At 37.2% G+C, this 22,661-nt stretch overlaps 1 protein-coding gene and 1 long non-coding RNA gene across 6 annotated transcripts in view; both read right to left on the reverse strand.

Moving 5' to 3' along the window:
• The window catches only part of LOC118002692, a 225,311-nt gene extending 211,897 nt beyond the window's left edge, over positions 1-13,414 (reverse strand). Inside the window, exon 1 of the long non-coding RNA XR_004677090.1 lies at positions 10,705-13,414. This is a non-coding gene — a long non-coding RNA (uncharacterized LOC118002692). The remainder of the gene's footprint in view (positions 1-10,704) is intronic.
• Positions 1-22,661, reverse strand: part of RAD51B (RAD51 paralog B) — a 561,756-nt gene that overhangs the window by 460,314 nt on the left and 78,781 nt on the right. The window lies entirely within an intron of this gene.

Here is a 22,661-nt window from a genome sequence, read left to right on the forward strand (position 1 = left end):
GGAGGGAGGGAGGGAGGGAGGGAGGGAGGGAGGGAGGGAGGGAGGGAGGAAGGGAGGAAGGAAGGAAGGAAGGAAGGAAGGAAGGAAGGAAGGAAGGAAGGAAGGAAGAAAGGGTTTTACTAGAGACAGGCAAGAAATTAAATCATCTATCCTCAATTATGTCCTCACTGAAACTCAACAACTCATCTCATTTTAACTACCTCTTACTACAACTACTCCACATCTTTTCTCCTCTCCTTTTTCCTCATTCCTAGCAAATGGCCTTACTTTTTTTAATGAGATGTCTGAGGTCATATGGTATATCCTCCCTCTGCATCTGTCTTCTCTACCAAGAAGCTCCCCTGTACCTTCACCCATCTTTTGTATTCTTTCTCCTCTTATCTCTAAATATTCCCTCCCAATATCAATACCTCAACCCATATACTTGATCTCCTTCTGTCCAGACTCCAAGATCTATCAGTCAGTAATCAATCCCCTATTTCCCAGGACCTTCTCTCTCCTTCTCCAAAGACTCCTTTACCTCTGCCTACAAATATGTTCATTTTCCCATTTAAAAAAAAAAAAAAGATGAAGAAGAGAACAAGCCTTCCTTTCACCTTAGTCCTTCTATGTCTAACATTTCATCCCTCTACTCCCATACATCTCCTAAACCTTGAAAGAGTAGTTTATAACAATTAAGTTCATTTTTTATAAGGTACTTCATTGTTTAACTTTCGGATTTTCCCACCCATATCACTGTACTATCTTCTTAAAGGCCATCTATGACCTCAAAACCACCAAACCTCAGGGTCTTTTCTTAATCCTCCGTTATTTCCTCCTCTGTGGAGCATATGATACTAGAGAGTAAACTTTAACTAAAATTCTTTTACGTCTTGTTTCCAAGTCACGTGCTGGTCTAGAGAGCAAACATGACAGCCAGTATCTACACCTACAAAATGCCTACGATCATTTCCCTCACTCATAAGACACAGGAAAAGAAGCAACAGACTCAGTGGGTCTGTCCCAAGCGGGGAATTAGCACATAGAATCTCACCTATCAGGTGAGCTCAGGAATGATAATATAACCTTGGCACTGAGACTGTAAGCCTCTGGTTCCTCATACTGTTCTGTTGATTATCAGTCCCTACAGCTTCTGTGATGTTTAAATAGACAGAACAATGGAGTTAACTCCAGTTAGAGGACTATGGTAACTGATTTCCCAAAAATTCAAGGTGGGGGCACAGTTCTTGGCAAAAAGGCCATTCACTGCAACAGTGAAAAGTCTCTGGGGGAGTATACAGTGGAGACTGCTGTAGCCTTAGTAACACAGGATCACACAGCATAAGAGAGGCTTCTTAACAGACTTCTTTCCACCTCTTTGATCACTCTTACTAACTTCTTTTCTTCTATTAGATCCCCAAAAGATACGTATTTCTTAAGGTTTCATCTTCAATCTTCTCTGTTTCTTTCTCCTCCTTACCATTTTTGGTGCCCCTACACATTCATCTCAAGTACTTATTAATCTTTTTAACTCCCCAAACCAGCTTCTCCTCCTCCTATTCCTGTTTCTGTTACTAGCATCACCACTGCCCTAGCTACCCAAATGAAAGTCTTCCTCAAATTCTCTCTTTTCCTTTGTTCTCCACATACAATCATGGCTCAGTTCTGCTGATTCTGCCTACCAATTGTTTCTCCTTTCTTTTCCATTTCCACCGCCACACCTTATGTCAGGCCCTTGTTATAGTTCACCTGGGCCTCTGCAATGTCCTCTAAATTCACTTTTCAGTTCCAGTTTCTCCCTGCTCTCTTGTATCCTTCCAGTCAATCATCCTAAAGCACAGCTACCAGCTCCTCTCCTGTTGCTGCACTGCCTAGAAAATAAAGTTCAAAATCTTCAGGTAACTCTGAAAAGCCTTCCCTTCCCCTTTTATCTCCCACCACTGCCTTCCATAAAATCTACTTCACCCTACCTCAGCTACTCCCTATTCCTAAATATCTCCCCATCTCTACCTCTGCTCCATCTTTGCTCAAACTTTTGTCTTTGCCAAAAGCCTAACTCTTACCCCAATCCTATCTTAATCTGTCCAAATTCTACGTGTACTACAATGTCCGATTCCCATGCCTCTTTCATGAAGCATTCATTCTGACAAAAGGATGAGATTGGGCTTGTCCACAGAGTCCTCTCAGACAGTTCATTCTGCTTTGTTCTCTAGATGTTTGTATATTTATGCTCTCTACCTAACTAAACAGTAAATTCTCTGAGGACAAAAACAATACCTTAGTAGATGGGACTAGAGTATGTGCTGAATTAATGAAGTCACACAAAATTACTAGTGTAATTACAGACACTCAGTTGAAAATGCCAAAGAACATCTGATGCAGAAATACTTACATGCTAAAAAAAAAATTTTTTTTTGCTTTTAGAATCCTCAGAGAGCTCTGAAGTTACACTCTTCCAAAATTCTCACTGTATGCACTTTCAAGAGTTGGGACAACATTTTTTAACTTCCAGTTATCATTTTCTTTATGAATGAAGCCAGGAAGAATTTTCTACATTTGGTTTGGGCAACATTTGATTATCCAAGGAGATGATCTTTTGTGAGGATACTGGTATTACAGTATCAACAAAACTTACAGGACCAAAAAAATTAAAGAAATTCTGGAATCAAAACACTGGAAAGAGTGACTAATACTTTATTTGTCCTGGTCTTCATATATCCCAACGAAGAACTAATTTTAAATACCTGCATATTAGTTTGACCATTCTAATAGCATTTGGAAATATCTATTGCTTTTACCAACATTTGTAAATCACATGGGGTTATTTGCTCAAAAGAACATGAGGTGCAGAAATGTTTCCATGTGCTAGAAAATGGTTTCATCATTTTAATAAGACAGCGGGGGGGGTGGGGGGGATGTGGTTTATTTTGCAAATAAACACTAAGTTATAGAAGGTGTCCTTATAAGAATAAGTTTTTTTCAGGGCTAGCCATAAACAACTTTGCAGCCACAAGAGATCACCTCACAAAAGAATAGAAAATAATAAAGTCAATTATGATTTACATAAGTTTAAAAAATGCTATGATAAAGTATAATTTAATATCTAAATTCACATAAACTTGAACTCTTGCCTTGATAAAAAGGCCCATTCTTTTGTGACACTCGTGATCATATGATCGAGATGAGACAGGTTCCAACTTTCTGATTTCAAAATCTTTAACCATTCTTTTTTTTTTTTTTTTAGATTTTATTTATTTATTTGAGAGAGAGAATGAGATAGACAGAGACAGCATGAGAGGGGGGAGGGTCAGAGGGAGAAGCAGACTCCCTGCTCAGCAGGGAGCCCGATGCGGGACTCGATCCAGGGACTCCAGGATCATGACCTGAGCCGAAGGCAGTCGCTTAACCAACTGAGCCACCCAGGCGCCCACCTTCAACCATTCTTACTCCACTCTGTCCAAGCCTTTTAAATCTAGAGGACAATAAGCTTTAGGGGGAAAAAAATGGATACTACAGGTATCCATTAAAGGCTACAGGTAATTACCTTATTTTAGTTAATAAATAATTTAATTTTCCATTTCTATTTTTCTGAAAATGTTCATAAAAATTTCACTTATTGGCACACTACCAGAGAAGAAAGAAGAACAAAAGCCCTTTGACAACCAGATGACACTGTTATTACAAACCTCATCCAACTCTAGACCAAATAAGTAACACTATATTTCAATGGCACCAAACCACAGGCTACCAACTACATATACTGTAAGCAGATTTGCCATGAAAACAAAAATACTATAACACAACATGTTGAGTAGCATCTATCTCCAGACCCTAATTCCTAGTGCAAGAGATCTATACTATATCCACTCTGTCCCAGAAGATGTCCTAAGATCACTGTCTATTTGTAGGAAATAAGGAGATAACACTTCTATGACTAAAGAAGTTCAAAATGTCCCCTAATCTAAACTCAATTTAGGATGATTCTAGAACCAATCAAGCCTCATGAGAGTCCATTTTTCAAAAAGGGTCATATCTACAATATTCCTGTAGACTATAATAAATTATTATGTATATCTAGACTCCGGTATGCAATAGGAATACTAACCTATATGTCCAGTTAAGTACTTAATCTAAATATAACTCCAAAAGATGAGAATTTCCCTTAACAGATGGGACAACTATTTACTTAACTTTGTCATAGTGGCCATACTTCATTATGATCAGTACTCATTTCTGAAAAATATCATGTTTCCTGCAGTTGTAAATGTTTTGCTGGACTATGTAAAGTTCTCTAAAATAAGAGAGTAAAGAGTGTTTCTTAAATATCTTACTGAAGACATTGCTTTTTTAGGCAGATTTTTCCACTATCACAAATACACAGGTACACAAGGTAATTTAAGTGTTAAACATTAGTGACTGCGTGATATATACACAAATGAAGACAAAGTTTTTTGTTTTAAGACCAAATATTTGCCTTTCTACAAAAAAAATCTTAAACCTGAATGTTCTTAAGTTGAATCAAGTCTTGTTTCCCAGTGATTTGTTTCAAACAAAACAGCCTTGTTCCAAAAAAGATCTGTATTTTCATCAATAATTCTAAAAGAGTCACATATTGATGTGACTCTCTCATAAGAAATTCTTAATATGAAAACAGCAATTATTTTTGCAAACCAAAGGAAAAACAAAAAAGAAAACACAGACAAATGAAGACAAATATTTAACAGAACAGGATGCCTGGGTAGCTCAGTCGGTTAAGCGTCTGCCTTCGGCTCAGGTCATGATCCCAGGGTCCTGCAATTGGGTCCGCATCGGGCTCCCTGCTCAGCGGGGAGTCTGCTTCTCCCTCTGCCCCTCCCCCTTCTTGTGCACATGTACACTCTCTCTCTCTGACAAATAAATAAATAAAATCTTTAAATAATATATTTAACAGAACATCAACCATGGGCCAAACACTAAAATGGGAGCTAAGGATAAAGGTAAATAAAACACGGTCCTGGCCCTCTGGAAGCTTATAATCAATTTGATGACATTATCTATATTTTTCAAAAGAACTATCCATATTGCTATTAATCTACAAATGAAAGCTAAACATGTCTTGAAGAAAACTCTTTTCTAACCCGTGGAATAATCTGCTCCTCTAAACAAGACCCTAATCAACCTGACCTTCCCATTCCTCTATGTCTTTGGGTGATTTTACTATCTGTTCCTTATGCTGTACATTCAGTCATAAGGATACATAATACATGTTATTAATAATGGTGATGATGATAATAATGATAGCAATAGCTAATACTTATTAAGCATTTATTAAATTCCAGATATTGCACTAAACACTACATTTATTATTTAGTCTAATCCTCACCATATCCTATTTGGTAGTTACTACTGTTATGTTTGACAGAAATAATATTAAAAGGTCATTGTTCAATTAAAAAATGTTATATCAAAATAAGGGACTTAAATATATCAAATTAAGGGATCTAATTTTACTTCTTGATTCTTCTATATAGAATCATAGGTAATAGCTTAACCAGAAATATATAACTGTGATTTTAAGTTATAACTACCTGTTCCTCAGCAAAGTATATGCAAAGGTTAGGACAAGACAGGCAATAGGGAAGAGAAAAGTATATGCATCCCCTCCCTCCTTAAGCCTGTGTCCAAAACAACAACAACAACAAAGTATAAAATCAATTTGTATTATCAAATGACTTATACCAATAACTTTTGTCTGATCTAAAGGAACTCTTCTAACCTGTGATAAAATTTAAGATTTAGGAATTAATTTCTTCAGTTTTTTACCAGGAAGATCTAACAACTTTCTCCCCTCTTGCTCCTTTCTATTCCATTTTCTAAAAATAATCCTTCATCTGACTAAAAGGTTGAAATGAAAAGAAGTATTTTCAAGTTCCCCAAAAGGTATCCCTCCATTCAAATCAGTATAACCTACTGAGAGTTGAGAGTTTCAAAACCCCATGGTTAAATACACTTTCAAGGCCCAAATTCACTCAGAATCTCCAAACTGCAGTCCCTAAGAGGAACCAAGGAGGAACCCCTCCTTCTCCAAGATGCCAATTTGGGAAGATATCTCTCTTTTCATGATCCTGAATTGGAGAGAAAGTAACAGACCCCTTTAGGTAAAGCCCAAATTATAATTCTGAACTTTCTAGGGTCATAGAATTCTTTGAGAATCTTAAAAAGGCAATGGACTTTCTTTCCAGAGGAAAGCTCCTAAGTACATACACATAAAATTTTACACCATTTCAGGAGTTCTCTGAACTAAATGAAGCCCCGTCAATGACCCAATTTAAAACTCTTGGTCTGTGTTGCCTTATCAATTACATATCTTTCTGTAACACTGGGGCTTAGGATCATATTTGGGAAAATAAGAGAGTGAAACTTTTTTTTTTTTTAAAGATTTTATTTGACAGAGAGAGAGAGACAGCGAGAGAGGGAACACAAGCAGGGGGAGTGGGGGAGTGAGAAGCAGGCTTCCTGCAGAGTAGGGAGCCCGATGTGGGGCTCGATCCCAGGACCCTGGGATCATGACCCGAGCTGAAGGCAGACGCTCAATGACTGAGCCACCCAGGTGCCCCCAGAGTGAAACTTTTTGAAGAAAAATCAAATAACAGAAAAGTGTTACATGTCCCAAGAAGAAAGGGGTAGTACTTGGCCATTTGGGATAACTCTAGCCTGGTTATACACCAAAAGATTTCACTAAATGGTACAAGTGAAGCCATTTAGAAGTTACCATGGTCTTACTATGTACAAACCACATTATTTTCTCAGACTCCCGTTACTGATTGACACTTTCTTGCTTAGATATTTTAATACCATTTAATCAATGGAAAATTTTTACATTCATATACTCATATTTTCCTTACTCTTCCTGATTCTTATCTGGAAGACAGTTTAGCTCGTGTTGTTTTTTTATTGTTGATTTTATGATTTAACTGTTAAGAGTTAGAGAGGGAAGTCTTGCTTTATCCTTGGCTTCTATGAGTATACCTAAATAAATATTTTAATATAGCAATACATTCAAGCTAGGTATGAGTCTATCCTTCTCTTTGGTGAAAAGACTCCCTGGTCTATCCAATAATCACAGTGACTCTGAAATACATCTCTGCATCTTTATGACCTACTTCCAATCCTGTAGATTTCGAAGAGACTCCATCAAGTATCTTATAATCTGCAAGATTTGTAAGGGCAAGGTCTGGTCAGTTTTGGTCACTATACTATGCCTAGTGCTTAGCATGACTGGCACATAGCAAGTGCTCAAAAAATACAACTTTAATGCACTGATGAAACTCTTGAAGCAATTACTTGTTCACCCACTAAGTATGTGAGCTTGGCAAGTTACTAAACATCTCTGAGACCATTTATTTATCAAGAAAAGGAAACAATAACTCTCATAAAGTTATTCCTAAGATTAAATAATTTTTAATTTATATACAGTATAGTAGTAACAAAAGTACTATAATTATCCTTTAATGTACACCTATATTTTAAGGCCTACTAAACAAACATAGCTGAATTTTTTAATATGACAACACTATAAATGGATGTGATTCAAATTAATTTTACAACTACATTTTTATAAAATAAATAATAATAAAGGGCCAAAAAAACCACTAGGAGCAGAAATATTAAATACAGGGACAAAGAAGGAAAAAATTCTCATAAATAAGGCAATGTTTTGAAAGAAAACTTCCTTATATATTTGTGGCTTAAAACACAACTAATACTTTCCAAGTGACAAACCTGGCACAAAATAGCAACTGGGAGATTTATTTTTGCTAAAATTATTATCCAGCTCTGTCAAAAAAAAAAAAAAAATCCTTACTTCTTAGAGGCACGACTCTAAGATGAAATTGTCTTGGTGGTGTGAAAAAAAAAAAAAAAGCCCATTAAAATGTACCTTGGCTTTCTTTTCCTCACCAGTACACGGTTCTTTAAAAACTAAGTCTAAAGCGCCATCTACTGTGTCTGTTAGGATCACATCACTTTTGTTGGTCTTTTCAGAGTGCTGAAGAAATGCAAACTAGTAAATTTAGAATCTGTTACTTTTTAATATTTTATTTATTTATTTGTCAGAGAGAGCACAAGCAGAGGAAGTGGCAAGCAGAGGGAGAAGCAGGCTCCCCCCTGAACGGGGAGCCCGATGCAGGACTCGATCCCAGGATCCTGGGATCACGACCTGAGCCAAAGGCAAAGACGTTCACCGACTGAGCCACCCAGGCATCCCTAGAATCTGTTACTTTAAAATCCTATTCCCAAAGAAATAAAAGAGGGTGTGCTTTTTTCCCCAGTATATATTTTTATACAATATACTTAACTGTAACTTAGACACACACATTGTCGTGCCTCAGCCGTCAGTTTTCCTGCTTTCTTTTCACTTTCTTCTTATGTAGGTCTGAACTCAAGAAAAGCATCACAATAGGGAGCAAAATGCTTACTTCTATACATTAAACAAACATGTAATAATAACAGCAAAGTTTTGTGGAGGGCTTACTGTGTGCCAAGTAGTGTTTTAAGTGGTTTTTTACTCAATATCTAATATAATCCCCCAAAACCGCACTGTAGGTGCTATTAGTATCACCTCCATTTTACAGATAAGGAAATCAAGGCACAGAGAAATGATCAAACACTTTGCCCAAGGAAACACAGCTAGTAAGTGACCAGAGTATGATTTGAACCCAGACATTCTGGCAGCAGAGCCCGTCTCTTAACCATGATACCAAGCTTTCTATTACTGTCAGTGGGTTCAAACAATTACTAACCACACTTCTGTCATCAGAACTGCATAGGACAGGGGTGCCTGGCCAGTCAGTAAAGCATGCGCCTTTTGATCTCGGGATTGAGTGTGAGCCCCATGGTGGGTGTAAAGATTACGTAAAAATAAAATCTTTAAAAAGAGAGAGAGAGAACTACATAGGACAAATGCAACATCATGCTTTATTTCAATACATTCTAACCTCATCTAATTTTAGACTTTTTTCGTATGTATCTACTTTTAGGAGGTATCATTTTATGCACAGAAGAACTTGTTAAAATACCTGGGCCCTATTCTGGAGATTCTGATTTGCTATGTCTGAGCTGGAATTTGAAAGTGCTGTTTGTAACAAGTTCCCCCCAGTGACTCTGACACGCCAGTCTGGAGCCCTGCATTTAGAACCATGGAGCTTTAAGACATATTTTATTCTTGGGCTATCCATCTGCTCTTAAATTATAAGTTCTACTGACTTTTCTCTTATTTGAAGGGTTTAAATACAGAGAACTGTAAAGGCAAACTCTATCATAAATTCAAATATGTGGGCGGTTTTGTGTTTCTATTGACTTTCAAAATAGGGAAGCAAAGGATTGGTAAATGGAAATTTTAAATTTTGTTTTAATAATTGCAGAAGAGTAAAGAAGAAATGAAGTAAGCCTCCCTAACACTTCCATATGCAGTCTTTCCTGACCCTTCAGATAACATATTCTCTGTACCAGGGGTTTTCAAAAGTTTCTCCCAGGATTCTCATTGAGGGGGAGAAGAGAAGGCAAGGATTCAGTACCATCCCTATCCCACTTCTCCACTAATGCTGGTGCAATTAACTGATTATTTCACATGTATACATCACCCAGCAAATAAAGCCAAGCATCTTAAGGTAAGGAGCTATGACTCATTGTTCTTTTGAAGTAAATTAATGGATGGATGGATGGATGGATGGATGGATGGATGGATGGATGGATGGATGGAGATGGTCAGCCCATAGCTCCTGTGACAGTTGCTATCTTATATATTAACCCAGAGAGTCTTTTTTATTACATACATGTAGGCTTTACTGAGAAAATATAAAGGCATTTAAAAAAGTCTCCAGTTACTACACAATCTCCTTTCCCCCGCTAAGAGTACACCTGGGGTCACAGAGCTCTAAAATGTTAAAAACAGAAGGTCATTTATAGACATGGTGTATCTATAATGTAAAGAAATGGATGTTTTAAGAAGCACCTAAATGACATGTAAGTTATACATAAATGATACATATATGATATGTAAGTTATACATACACGATATAGTAAGTTAAATGACATTTGTGAAATCAACCAAGAACTTATTCTAAAGGAAATCTTGCCATTTGCAACAACATGGGTAACATGAAATAAGCCAGACAGAGAAATGCAAATACTGTATGATCTCACTTATATGTGGAATCTAAAAGAGTCAAACTCATAGAAAGAGAAAGTAGAATGCAGTTAGCAAGGGCTGGGGTAGGGAAAATGGAGAAATGCTGGTCAAAGGGTACAAACCTTCAGTTATAAGTAAGTTCCAGGAATCTAATGTACAGTGTGATGACTACATTTAACAATACTGTACTGTATAATTGAAATTTACTGAGAACAAACCTTGAATATTCTCAACACACACACAAAAATAGTAACTATGTGAGATGATGGGTGTTACTTAACTTGATTGTGGTAATCATTTCACAGTGTATACATATACCAAATCGTTACATTCCACATCTTAAATATATATAACTTTGTCAATTATACCTCAATAAACCTGGGGAAAAAAACAAAGCAGTTCATCTAAAAATTTAAAAAAAGGTGATTCTAATACTACTATTACACAAATATTTTTGCAATTTCTCATTGGTAATTTACTTCAGAAATTGTAGAAGCAATAGAAGTAAATTAGTTTTAGTACTTTATATTTAAAATTTACTTAGTCTGATCACTCACCTTATTCATCACACTGGATTCTAAATGACAATCGGCTATATCAAAAATCAAAAATAATCCCCAAAATGAAGACATGCTACCATAGAAAATAGTCAGAAGAATGTATTAGAAGCTATCCCCCCCCCAAAAGAAGCATGCATAAAATGAGTATATAATCTTCCGTGACCATTTTAAGGGAAACAGCACTTACTACTGCTGGCATTGAAAAAGAAAAAGAAACTGAGACACTATATTTTTAAATCACTACACTTTATAATTACAACTACTGCTACAGAGGTTTTTATTTTTTATATATCAAAATGTCCTTTGTCCTAAGTCTTCCTTTCACAAGAGGAATCAAAGCCAAAACCTTTATTGGGATTTTACAGTCTTCCTCTTGGAAGACTTGGAGGCTTTGTGACTTCAGTATATTGATATTACTCCTGCTACTTCACGTAAACCTTCACTTCAAGTTTGGTGTGTCTGACACCACATTGCCCAATTCTTCCACTATTCCAAATACTCTGAAGAAGCTTCCCAGAAATCCCTCTTTGGATCAGCAAAAGCAATTTGGTGTCATCAGCAGATTTCACCATTTCCTTCTGGAGTCATTAAAACATTAAACAAGCATGATCTTGGTATCAATCCTTGGAGTTCCTACTATTAACCTCTCTCCAGCTAAAGTCAAGCCATTCTTTGCTATGTTGTGATTCCCATCATAAAACCAGGATGTGTTTATTTGCTAAAAGTTTAAACTTTGATGGACATTTTTTTAACTGAAAGTTGCAAAATGCATTACGAAAGTAAAGAGAAAAAAATTCCCAAAGGAAAGGCCAAATAAACCAGCAAAGAGAAACAGCCCCTACTTGAGTTGTCTTATCCCAGTACTCAAACCACCTCATATTCAACTGATTCTAAAACCTCAACAGAATGTTGACCTTTGCTCTCCAATTATTTACTTCTTTTATAATTGTATGAGAAACCTTATTAAGCACATTTGAAAATTCTATATGAATTATAACCAGCAAGTTCCAACCACTTTATTAGCTTTTTCCCCTCTTTATTACATTTGAAGGGAAAAAAGCAAACAGTCCTTACTCAGAAAGTGAAAAAGCAAATAGCTTTCTCCTCAAACTGGTCTGTACTCTGAACAAGAGAAATCACTCTTTCTTTTATTCAAGTGCAAATCTGTTTGAAGCTTTCATTCTGCTTTCCCAGCCTGCTCTCTGCAGCTGCATAAAAGATGAGACATGGGAATGAAAGAAAACTAGATTGGGGCCAAAAAGCAATACTGTCCATATGCAAACTCGCTCAAAGAGCAGCAAAGCTTCCATACATCCCTTCCCATATTTTCCAGCCTAGCAGACCCCTAGCCAAAAGGAGGAGATGCTGTGCTAGCCCATGTCCAATCGTGTTTAAAACAACAACTTCTCATATGTAATTAGGGGAAAGATAAGGTTACTAGACACCCTCTCCCCACCCTCCCTGGTCCTGACACAGTGCCTGAGGTGGTCTCAGGACCAATCTTTTAGTTCTAAGTTAGAAGGAATGAGGCAGAGTCAGGGAGCCAATGGAAAAGACCCTCACAGATCTCTTAAGCTGCTTGTGGAGCAAGAGACTGGTAGAAGCACAGCAATAATAAGCAGAATGGATTTTACCTATCTTACCCCACGCATAACCAATGTACAATCTTCCCCCCAGAAAGCCAGATCTGCTGTAGACTTTCAGAAAGTCTGGCAGCCCATTAGCCTACATGCAAAGGTGTTAGCTAACCTTATTAATTCCAGCAATCTACTTAGGCCAAACAGTGAACCACACAATTGAGAAAGTTCACCATCAAAATCAAACTCTGCTGCGATCAGATGAGTATTCTCAAGGGTTTCTTACTCAGATGTCATTATAACTCTTTGTTATTTTTAATACTGTTCTTTGGATTTTGCCCCACACAGAATTCCCAAGTTACAGGAGGACCATGAACAATGTCCAGATGTATAAAAAGCAAAAATACTTCCCTCCTACTTGTGGATTCCAAGATAAACACCACAAGAAGCACGTGTGACTAAACTCAGAGCTCATTCCAAATTAAATACTGCATCATGTGCACAGTGTAGGGCTTAAAAAACAAAACTGCACAAATATTCTACACGGTTCATAAGCCAGACTTGTGTGAGCACATGACCGCATTATAAGAAGGAAACATGAATTGGAGAGTAGGGGTAAAGGGTGAGAAAAATCTTAGCCATGACCTTTCCCAGAAAATTGGTGCTATTTTCAGAGAACACTTGTATAATATGGGACAGAGATGAAAGACGAAATAGTATTTTTCTTTGTTTTTTTTCCTACTGATGACACTCAATTCTAAAACCACCCAGCAAATAGAAAACCCTACAAAGATTTCAAAATCCCTAGCTAAGCCATGCACAAACACATTAAACACACACACACACACACACACACGTAATGAATACTTAAATATCTGGCTGGCCAGCCCAGACCGAATCCTTTTGACCTATAAACTAGGTTCGAGACAGAGCACACGGAACTTTAGGGGGCAGGGAAGTAGGACATTCAGGTCATGTGAAAAGACTTCTACATTGTTTTTACTGTGTTTCAAAAATTGAAGTATAAAATGGATAGATGGAAGGATGGATGGATGGTAGGCAGAGAAGGAGTTTGGCTGAGTGAGTTTGGTTTTTCTCCCACAACTTACCCTAAGTAAAAGCTTTTTTTTTTTTTAAAGATTTTTATTTATTTATTGAGAGAGAGAATGATAGCATGAGAGGGGGAGGGTCAGAGGGAAAAGCAGACCCCCCGCCGAGCAGGGAGCCCGATGCGGGACTCGATCCAGGGACTCCAGGATCATGACCCGAGCTGAAGGCAGACGCTTAACGACTGAGCCACCCAAGCGCCCCAAGATTTTTTTTTTAAAGATTTTATTTATTTATTTGAGAGAGTGAGAATGAGAGAGAGAGAGTACATGAGAGGGGGGAGGGTCAGAGGGAGAAGCAGACTCCCCGCCGAGCAGGGAGCCCGATGCGGGACTCGATCCCGGGACTCCGGGATCATGACCCGAGCTGAAGGCAGTCGTGTAAACAACTGAGCCACCCAGGCGCCCTTAAGTAAAAGCTTTTAATAAATTAAGATTTGGAAATGTTTACTTAAACATCTTAATTTTTAAAAATTACATAATATTGATAGATATAAAAGAATATATATACTATGTAAGTTATGATGCATAATGAAAAAATATATACCTATGAACCCATCATCCAATTTATGAATTAGAATATTCCTACTCCCAATCAAGCTACACAGGGGCCCTTCCTGAATTCCCATCTTCCTGCTTGTCTCACAGTGGTCATCACTATTCTGAATTGGGCATCTATTTTATTCTTGAGTTTTATAAAAATAGTTTTTACTGCAGCTGATGTAGTTTTCAAATGTATTTGGTAATCCCCCCCCACCTTGTGTATGCTTCCATAATGGGGAGAAAAAAAAGAGTAAAATCCTTACCTCAATGTATGAAAAAAGAATCTGCCTGTATATCTATCTTCCTCCACATGTAAGTACCTCAAGATCAGGAATTATGTCTTATTTACTCTAACTTCACAGTACCTAGCAGAGCAATAGGTATAGAATATGTCAAATAATTACTTTTCAACTAATTTTTCAAATTAGAGCCCAAATGTCTTAATGTTTCACAGTCAGAGCTGGTCAACAACAAATATTGCTCTTTGGATCATTACCTTTCTTTAATGATAGACCTCCTATCCCCAGGTCCTAGGGCCCAAGTTTATCAATTGTCTCCCTAGACTACAAATCAATCTAACAGTCACTACATCACCTCATCACACACTAGACACACATCTTAGAGGACACTGAAATTGTCAAATGAGACTGTTTTCCTCAAGGGTCACAGAGTGCTGACTCCTTAGTCTGGAAGAACACATTATCACATGAAAGTTTAATTCAATAGTATTTGAGCTACACTTAACCACAGATACCAATCAGACATGGAGGCATCAATTGTTTTCTACTTAAGGACAGTATCATCTACAAAGCAAACTATACACAAAATGAGTGAGATACTCCTGCTATTTGGTAGCATAGAGTTTCGTAACCACCTTAAAATATCTTTACATTATGTACTGAACACAAGTCTCTCAAGGGCAGTGTTCTAAAGTATAAGCTTACACCCTCAATTATGTCACCATTATGCAATATACTCAGGATTACAAATTTGTCCTTCAGCCTGGAAGAGCAAAACCAACAGTTAATGTGGCTTCAGATTCAGATTATGTTGTGCGACCTCCCCCGGGTGTATTAGTGTTAGAAAATTTCTCTGATTCATCTCTTCATTCTGATCAAAGCACAAGATTAAGATTAAAATTAAAAAGATCCAAAATATCTTTCTGGGTGTGGAGAGGAGTCAGGAGAGAATGTTCCTGAAGGACTTAAGACAGTCATAAGACATCAATCTAAAAGATCTTTCTTAAGAGACAATTGTAATGTTACTCTAAAGGTTTAATAGTTATACTTTAGGAAGCAAAGTTTAGGGAATTGTTCACATAAGTGCTATCTGTAGTCCGGAATTAGTTCATATACTATAAAAAATGAAAATTTTAAAAATTTTAAAGCACTACAGCATATACCGGTCTCCTTTACAAAACCCACATCTTTTCACATAATAATGAGAAGTCTTAGGAATCCATATTGATTTTGATAGGCCATTCCAGGGGAAAACCTTGAAGAGGTGAACATCCTTCTCAGAAGACTTTTAGTGCTCTATTTCAAACACTTAATGCAAAAAAAGAAAAAAAAAAATCACTCATCTATGCCTATCATTTGCCAGATATAACCATCTCTTCTTTTGTGTGTGTGTATAGAAAGCATCTTTATTTTTTTTTTAGTTTCAATTCAAGTTAGTTAACATATAGTGTATTGTTAGTTTCAGGGGTAGAATTTAGTGATTCATCAGTTGCATATAACACCCAGTGCTCATTACATCAAGTGCCCTCCTTAATACCCATCACTCAGTTACCCCTTCCCTCACCTACCTCCCCTCCAGCAATCCTGTTTGTTCCCTATTGTCAAGAGTCTCTTGTGGTTTGCCTCTCTCCTTGTTATTATCTTATTTTATTTTTCCTTCCCTTCCTCTATGTTCATCAGTTTTGTTTCTTAAATCCCACATGAGTGAAATCATATGGTATTTGTCTTCCTCTGACTTGTTTCACTTAGCATAATACCTTCTAGTTCTATCCACATCATTGCAAATGGCAAGATTTCATTCTTTTGATAGCTGAGTAATATTCCACTGTATATATATACATCTTCTTTATCCATTCATCCATCACTGAATATCTGGGATCTTTCCATAGTTTGGCTATTGTAGACATTGCTGCTGTAAACAATGGGGTTCATGTGTCCTTTCAAATCATTATTTTTGTATCCTTTGGATAAATACCTACTAGTACAATTGCTGGGTCGTAGGGTAGTTCTATTTTTAACTTTTTGAGGAACTTCCATACTGTTTTCCAGAGTGGCTGCATCAGTTTGCATTCCCACCAACAGTGTAAGAGGGTTCCCCTTTCTTCTCATCCTCACCAATATCTGTCATTTCCTGAGTTGTTAAAATTTCTTCACTATTACCACTGCACTTTGATAGCAAGCTGAAGATGTGGTAAGGGGACTAAGAATACTCTTGAATGGACTACTCAGACAGACTGATCAAAAAGATGGGCAAGTGACTGCAACCATCTCACTGTGCCACTCCACATTCATCAAAGTAGTCCACCTGCTCAATTACTAATGGGGCAACATCTCCACTCAGACTGTGATAAAGACACACTCCATTTTCTCTACCTATCTCCCACTCTCCCGCCCATCTAAATATGAGTTTTAGAGTGAAAGGGTTACTCTCACTATACCTAAAATCAAAGAAAAACAACAGCTTGTAGCACTATGATGTCAATCAATTAGGAGGGCATTTCTTTGATGGTGATTTGACAAAAGTAGAACTACTGTCATCCCTGCAGGAACCAGTTGGTCCTTTATTGTTTTTTGCTTTATTTTTGGTTATATCTCGAGAATATATCTTGCCTGAGCCACAAAAGAAGAAAACAACTACTCTTTTCTCACCATTCCAACTCCTAGCATTTCTCTACTGGTTTGTAACTAGGATAATACAAAGACAATAGGAGGAAGGTGTGATATATGCCAGAGGACATTATGCTTTGCTCTTTGTAGTTTGTTCTTTTTTTGGCTTCCTATAATTACATTCCATACTGATTGAGGAAACAGCTTTGAATATTAGTAAAAGACAATTGCCAATGTCCTTGTTCATTCCCTTAAATGACAAGCTACCTGATATAATGAAGCACACACAATGCAACAAATCTAAACCACCTTATTTCATCATGTTATAAATATTGCATTTACATGTATATAAATATATTTGTGATTCAAAGAAGCAAGAAAATGAAAAGACACAATGGGAGAAAATACTTGAAAATCAAATATCTGATAAGGGATTTAGAGTCAGAATATATAATGAGCCTTAACAATTCAATAATAAAAAGACAAACAGAGGCACCTGGGTGGCTTAGTCAGTTGAGCATCTGACTCTTGGTTTTGGCTCAGGTCATGATCTCATGGGTTATCGGATTGAGCCCCACATTGGGCTCTGTGCTCAGCAGGGAGTCTGCTTAAAGAGTCTCTCCCTCTGGCCCTCCACACTCAAGTGTGTGCATGCTCTCTAAGATAAATAAATAAATCTTTAAAAAGAAAAAAAGACGGGGTGCCTGGGTGGCTCAGTCGTTAAGTGTCTGCCTTCGGTTCAGGTCATGATCCCAGGGTCCTGGGATCGAGCCCCGCACTGGGCTCCCTGCTCAGCGGGAAGCCTGTTTCTCCTTCTCCCACTCCCCCGGCTTCTGTTCCCTCTCTCGCTGTGTCTCTGTCTGTCAAATAAATAAATAAAATATTTAAAAAAAATAAAAATTAAATTTAAAAAAGGCAAACACTCCAATTTAAAAAGAAAAAGAAATGTGCAAAGGATTTCAATAGACATTTCTCCAAAGAAGATATACAAATGGTCAATGGACACGTGAAAAGATTCTCAACATCTTTAGTTATTAGGGAAATGCAAAGCAAAACCACAAGGAGATACCACTTCATACCTATTACTAGGATGGTTATAACTAAAATGGAAAAAAAAAAGAAAAGAAAAAGACAAGTGTTGGCAAGGGCATGGAAAAATCAGAACTCTCATTCACTGCTGATGGGATTGTAAAACGGTAAAGCTACTTCGGAAAACAGTTTGGCAGCTCCTCAAAATGTTAAACACAGAGCTACCATATGACCAGCAGTTCTACTCCTAGGTATATAACCAAGAGAAATGAAAATATGTTTTGGTACTAGATAGTAGTAAAAGTTGCACAAATCTATGAATATGCTTTTTAAAAAACCCACTGAATTATATACTTCAAAAGGGGAACTGTATGGTATGTGAATTACATCTCAATAAAGCTGTTTAAAAAGACATTTTTGTTATTTGAAGCCTTTTTATTCTTTATAAAATAGCAAGCATTATGAGGTCTATAATGATTTATCTATTTTCTAATATGTATTCTTGAATATGAAAGTTCCCTGGCATTCAATAAGTAGATGTTGATCTACTGACACTCATCTCTGGTGTAGAATTTGCCTGAAGTGAAATCCCTCTCTTCCCACCTTTTCCTCCTCTACTCAACCTTGACTTAGTTCTTAACACTCATCATTATAAAATGAAGTCTTCAGCAAGCCCTAGAGCCTAAGTAGTAAATAACAGATGCTGGAGGAGCAAGATGGCAGAGGAGTAGGAAACCTAAATTTCGTCTGCTCCCAGGCATTCAGCTAGATAGGTATCAAACCATTCTAAACACCTACAAACTCAACAGAAGATCAGAGAAAAGAATAGCAACAACTCTATGAACAGAAAAGCGACCACTTTCTGGAAGTTCCTGAGAGTGGAGATCTGGATGATGATGCTGAAGCTATTCTTGCTGTAGACTTTGAAATTGGTCACTTTTTACGTGAGTGTATAATCCCAAGATCAGTGTTATACTTTACTGGAGAAGCTATCGAAGATGATGATGATGATTATGATGAAGAAGGTGAAGAAGCAGATGAGGAAGGGGAAGAAGAAGGAGATGAGGAAAATGATCCAGACTATGACTCAAAGAAGGATCAAAACCCAGCAGAGTGCAAGCAGCAGTGAAGCAGGATGTATGTGGCCTTGAGGCTAACCTGCACTGTAAGAGCCTAAACACAACTATTATTTACTTACAGCCTTATGTTGTTGTACTTTCTAGGTAGACTCAGTAATTTTTTTTAAAGGAAAGGAACTGATAATTTTAAAGATCAATTTGTTCTACTTAGCATTTTAACTCTAGTTTTTCTGCCAGATCTATTGATTGCACAAATTCTTTCATGCATGTTCATTCATCACCACGTGGTTTGGTTCTTCTGGAGTAATTTTTATCATGTAACAAAGATTTTAGATTACAGCTATGAAAGTGAACAGAACTGTTAAACTTTTTTTTTTTTTTTTTTTTGCTTTGCCAATTATTTTCCTGAAGAACCACAGTATTTTTTTCAGCTGGTAGTTGAACTGGGTTTATGTTTGCTTGCACTAGCTGTGCCTTTCATTACTTTGTTGTAGAAATGCAGTGACTTAGACTGAGACAATTCCTCATTTAAAAAAACAAAAACAAAACTTGTTGAGACAAATATATGGTTAAGAATTTGCAGTAAGACCACAACTGATAACTTAGATTATTAATGGATTTTTGTATTTTAGGTGATGTAGTTAGAAACCTAGTGAGGAAACCATAGCAAAGAAACCTAACTCATACTGTGGTTATTGGTTATTGCAGGGAAGTGAATAAAACCTATTTTCAGAAGTTAAGCCTCATTATTTTAACTGTACTTTTAAATTTAACTTCCATTAACTAAGCATCTTTTCTTTATGGTAGGGTCTGCTTCCCTGGAAAGGATGAATATACATCATTTGACAAGCCTATTTCAAGTTTTTTTGTTGTTATTGTTTGTTTGCTTGTTTTTCTTTTTGCAGCCTAAAATAAAAATGTCAAATATAAAAAAAAAAATAATAGGTGCCATCAGTCCCTATTATTTTTGAAATGAGAAAACTACAGCTTGGCTATTTATCCAAGGCAAAGCAACAGAATCCACATTAAAATTTAGGAGTAAATTTTAATTTACTGTATTACAATTACAGAATTGGTATTACAAGTCCATCTCTTTCTTATGACTGGTATATCTTCTGGTTATCTTTGAAAGTGCACTATATCTTAAACTTCAAAGTAATTGTTAAGGGAAGGCCTTTATGGTATATCCAAAAACTAACTCTCTAAGAAAGGATTCCAGTATAAACCTACCTTATACCAAGTATACTACAACTAAGATTTATTCCTTCTTTCACCAAAATTTTTTGAGCACTCACACCTGTCAAACACTGGGATTGCATAAATGAATTAAATTAGACACAGATGCTACCATAAAACAATTCACCAGCATGGAGAAGCACAGAATGCCGTGTAAACAGGGAATGACAATGGTGTGCTACAGTGGAGGAGGGTGCATGGCACTGTCAGGAAAGTTTTCAAAGTCAGAAACCTGAATTCTACAAACGGAAGGAAGTCTATAAATTCTAATCAGAAGATGGCTTGCTGAGGTCCCCATCTGATCCTAGCATTCATTCAACACGTTTAAAGACCGCCCTCCCCAACCATTAATAAAAGACAAGTAACGAACTGCATGCTGTACATGCCTGAATTACTAGCCCTTGAGGAGCTAATTTTCAAATACGTTAATAAGGATATTTCTTTTTAATTCCAGAAAAGGTTTACTCTGATAGGAGAATGAAATCAACGATGTGAAAGAAACAAAACTGAAATTAAAAATATTCATTTCCATATTGTTTAACATACACTCTACAAAGAAGGGGTCAAGATTTTAAGCTCCCTTTACCTATACCTTTACCTTTACCTTTACCTGGCTGGCTCACTAAGTAGAGAGCATGCAAATTTGATCTCGGGGTCATGAGTTAAAAAAAAAAAAAAAAAAGAAAAAGAAAGTCTAAACTCCCTTTACCTGTAAACTCTCTGGGTAGGAAGAACATCTTGTTCACTATGGTATCCTAAGACTAATTCCCTCTCATTAAATACATGTCAAATAAATGAATTATCAAAAAAATGAATCAGCAACAATGCCATTTTATTACTTCCTTCACAGTATACCTGTGTCCTTTCTCCTTTTCTCTTCTCTTGCCCTCCTACTTCTCTTTTATCTTTATCTCTTCTTTTCTTCCTCTCTCTCTTATTTTAAACCTATGTCTAGGGACTGCTACCAGCTGCTCTCACCGGCCATTGTTTTTGCTAGATTGATCCCTGCATAAGCAATAGAGCACTTGCATTTTCTAATTATAAAGCTCCACCTAGCGGTCTAAGCTCCCTTTTTCTAGAAGGTACCAGATAATAAAACTAGAAAACCTGAAAGTTAACTAAGACTAAAACACATCAGGGAATTTCAGTTTCTCTGTTTTGCCAGATTGGTCTTCTAACAGCATCAGATACACTGAACCCATGTCTTTTCATATCTACAACCAAGTTGTCAGAAATCACCGATGTTGATACTCTACAAAGATTCATAGTCATATTTACTTTGTTTCTTACCCTAAAGCAGACAAATTATGTTACTTCAATTCTGGAAGAATTAGCAAAGGTACAATCCATTGAGATATTTTGTTTAAATTACACTTTAAATACTATAAAATACAAATCTGATTATATTTTCCTTTATCTGTGATAATGTTTCCTAAACTTACCTGATCATAATTTACAAGATGTTATTAAGTGACACTGTCTTACTGTCCCAGAATCAGTGACAAGGGCCTGCAGATAAGCGCAAGAGGCAGTAAATGCCCAATCTGAGAGAAACCACCAAAAATTATGTCAAGATAGCTCCGGCGAGGTTTGCTAAGAAGTAACAAAACTGATGGGTGCATTCAATCAACCCTCCAAGGATAGAACCAAGGCAAGGCAAGGGAGAACCTGAAAGCCTGGCTTCTTGGGAGTGGTATCATTTATAAATGGGCACTTCAAGAGAATGGTCATACAGATTGGGAGGTGAAGATGTCTGCAAGAAGGAGAAACTGTCAGCACGGTCCCAAGATGGCTGCTTGCTGAGCTGCAGGACCCATAAGCACCTACACATAGAGATACATGTAGTTAACTGTCTGGAGGTTTCTGAAATAAGAGGGCTAGCTAGATTAGTTCATGCCCAAAGCCAAAACCCCAAAAGAGGACAGTAAAATATGCAGCTTGCTTATTAAAAATAGGACTGGGGCTCCTGGTGGGCACATAAGAGAGCCTCATCAATTCCAATGTTCCCAAGTGCAGAAGCATGAAGTATAAGAAAGATGGGGAAGAAGGTGCCCAGGAGGGTGGCTCAGTTGGTTAGGCATCTGACTCTTGATTTCAGCTCAGGTCATGATCTCGGGTCATGGGATCGAGCCCTGTATCAGGCTCCCAGCTCAGCTGGGAGTCTGCTTGAGATTCCCTCTTGCTCGCGCGTTCTCTCTCTTTTTCTCTAAAATGAATGAATAAAATCTTAAGAAAGTGGGGAGACTGGGTGGCTCAGTCGTTAAGCGTCTGCCTTCGGCTCAGGTCACGATCCCGGGGTCCTGGGATCGAGCTCCGTGTCCAGCTCCCTGCTCAGCGGGAAGCCTGCTTCTCCCTCTCCCACTTCCCCTGCTTGTGTTCCCTCTCTCGCTGTCTCTCTCTCTGTCAAAAAATAAATAAAATCTTTAAAAAAAAAATCTTAAGAAGGAAGGAAGGAAAGAAAAAGGAAGAAAGAAGAAAGAAAGAAAGAAAGAAAGAAAGAAAGAAAGAAAGAAAGAAAGAAAGAAAGAAAGAAAAGAA

This window comes from Mirounga leonina, unplaced genomic scaffold (assembly GCF_011800145.1).
Source record: "Mirounga leonina isolate KUSES-001 unplaced genomic scaffold, KU_Mleo_1.0 Mir_82, whole genome shotgun sequence".
NCBI lineage: Eukaryota > Metazoa > Chordata > Mammalia > Carnivora > Phocidae > Mirounga > Mirounga leonina.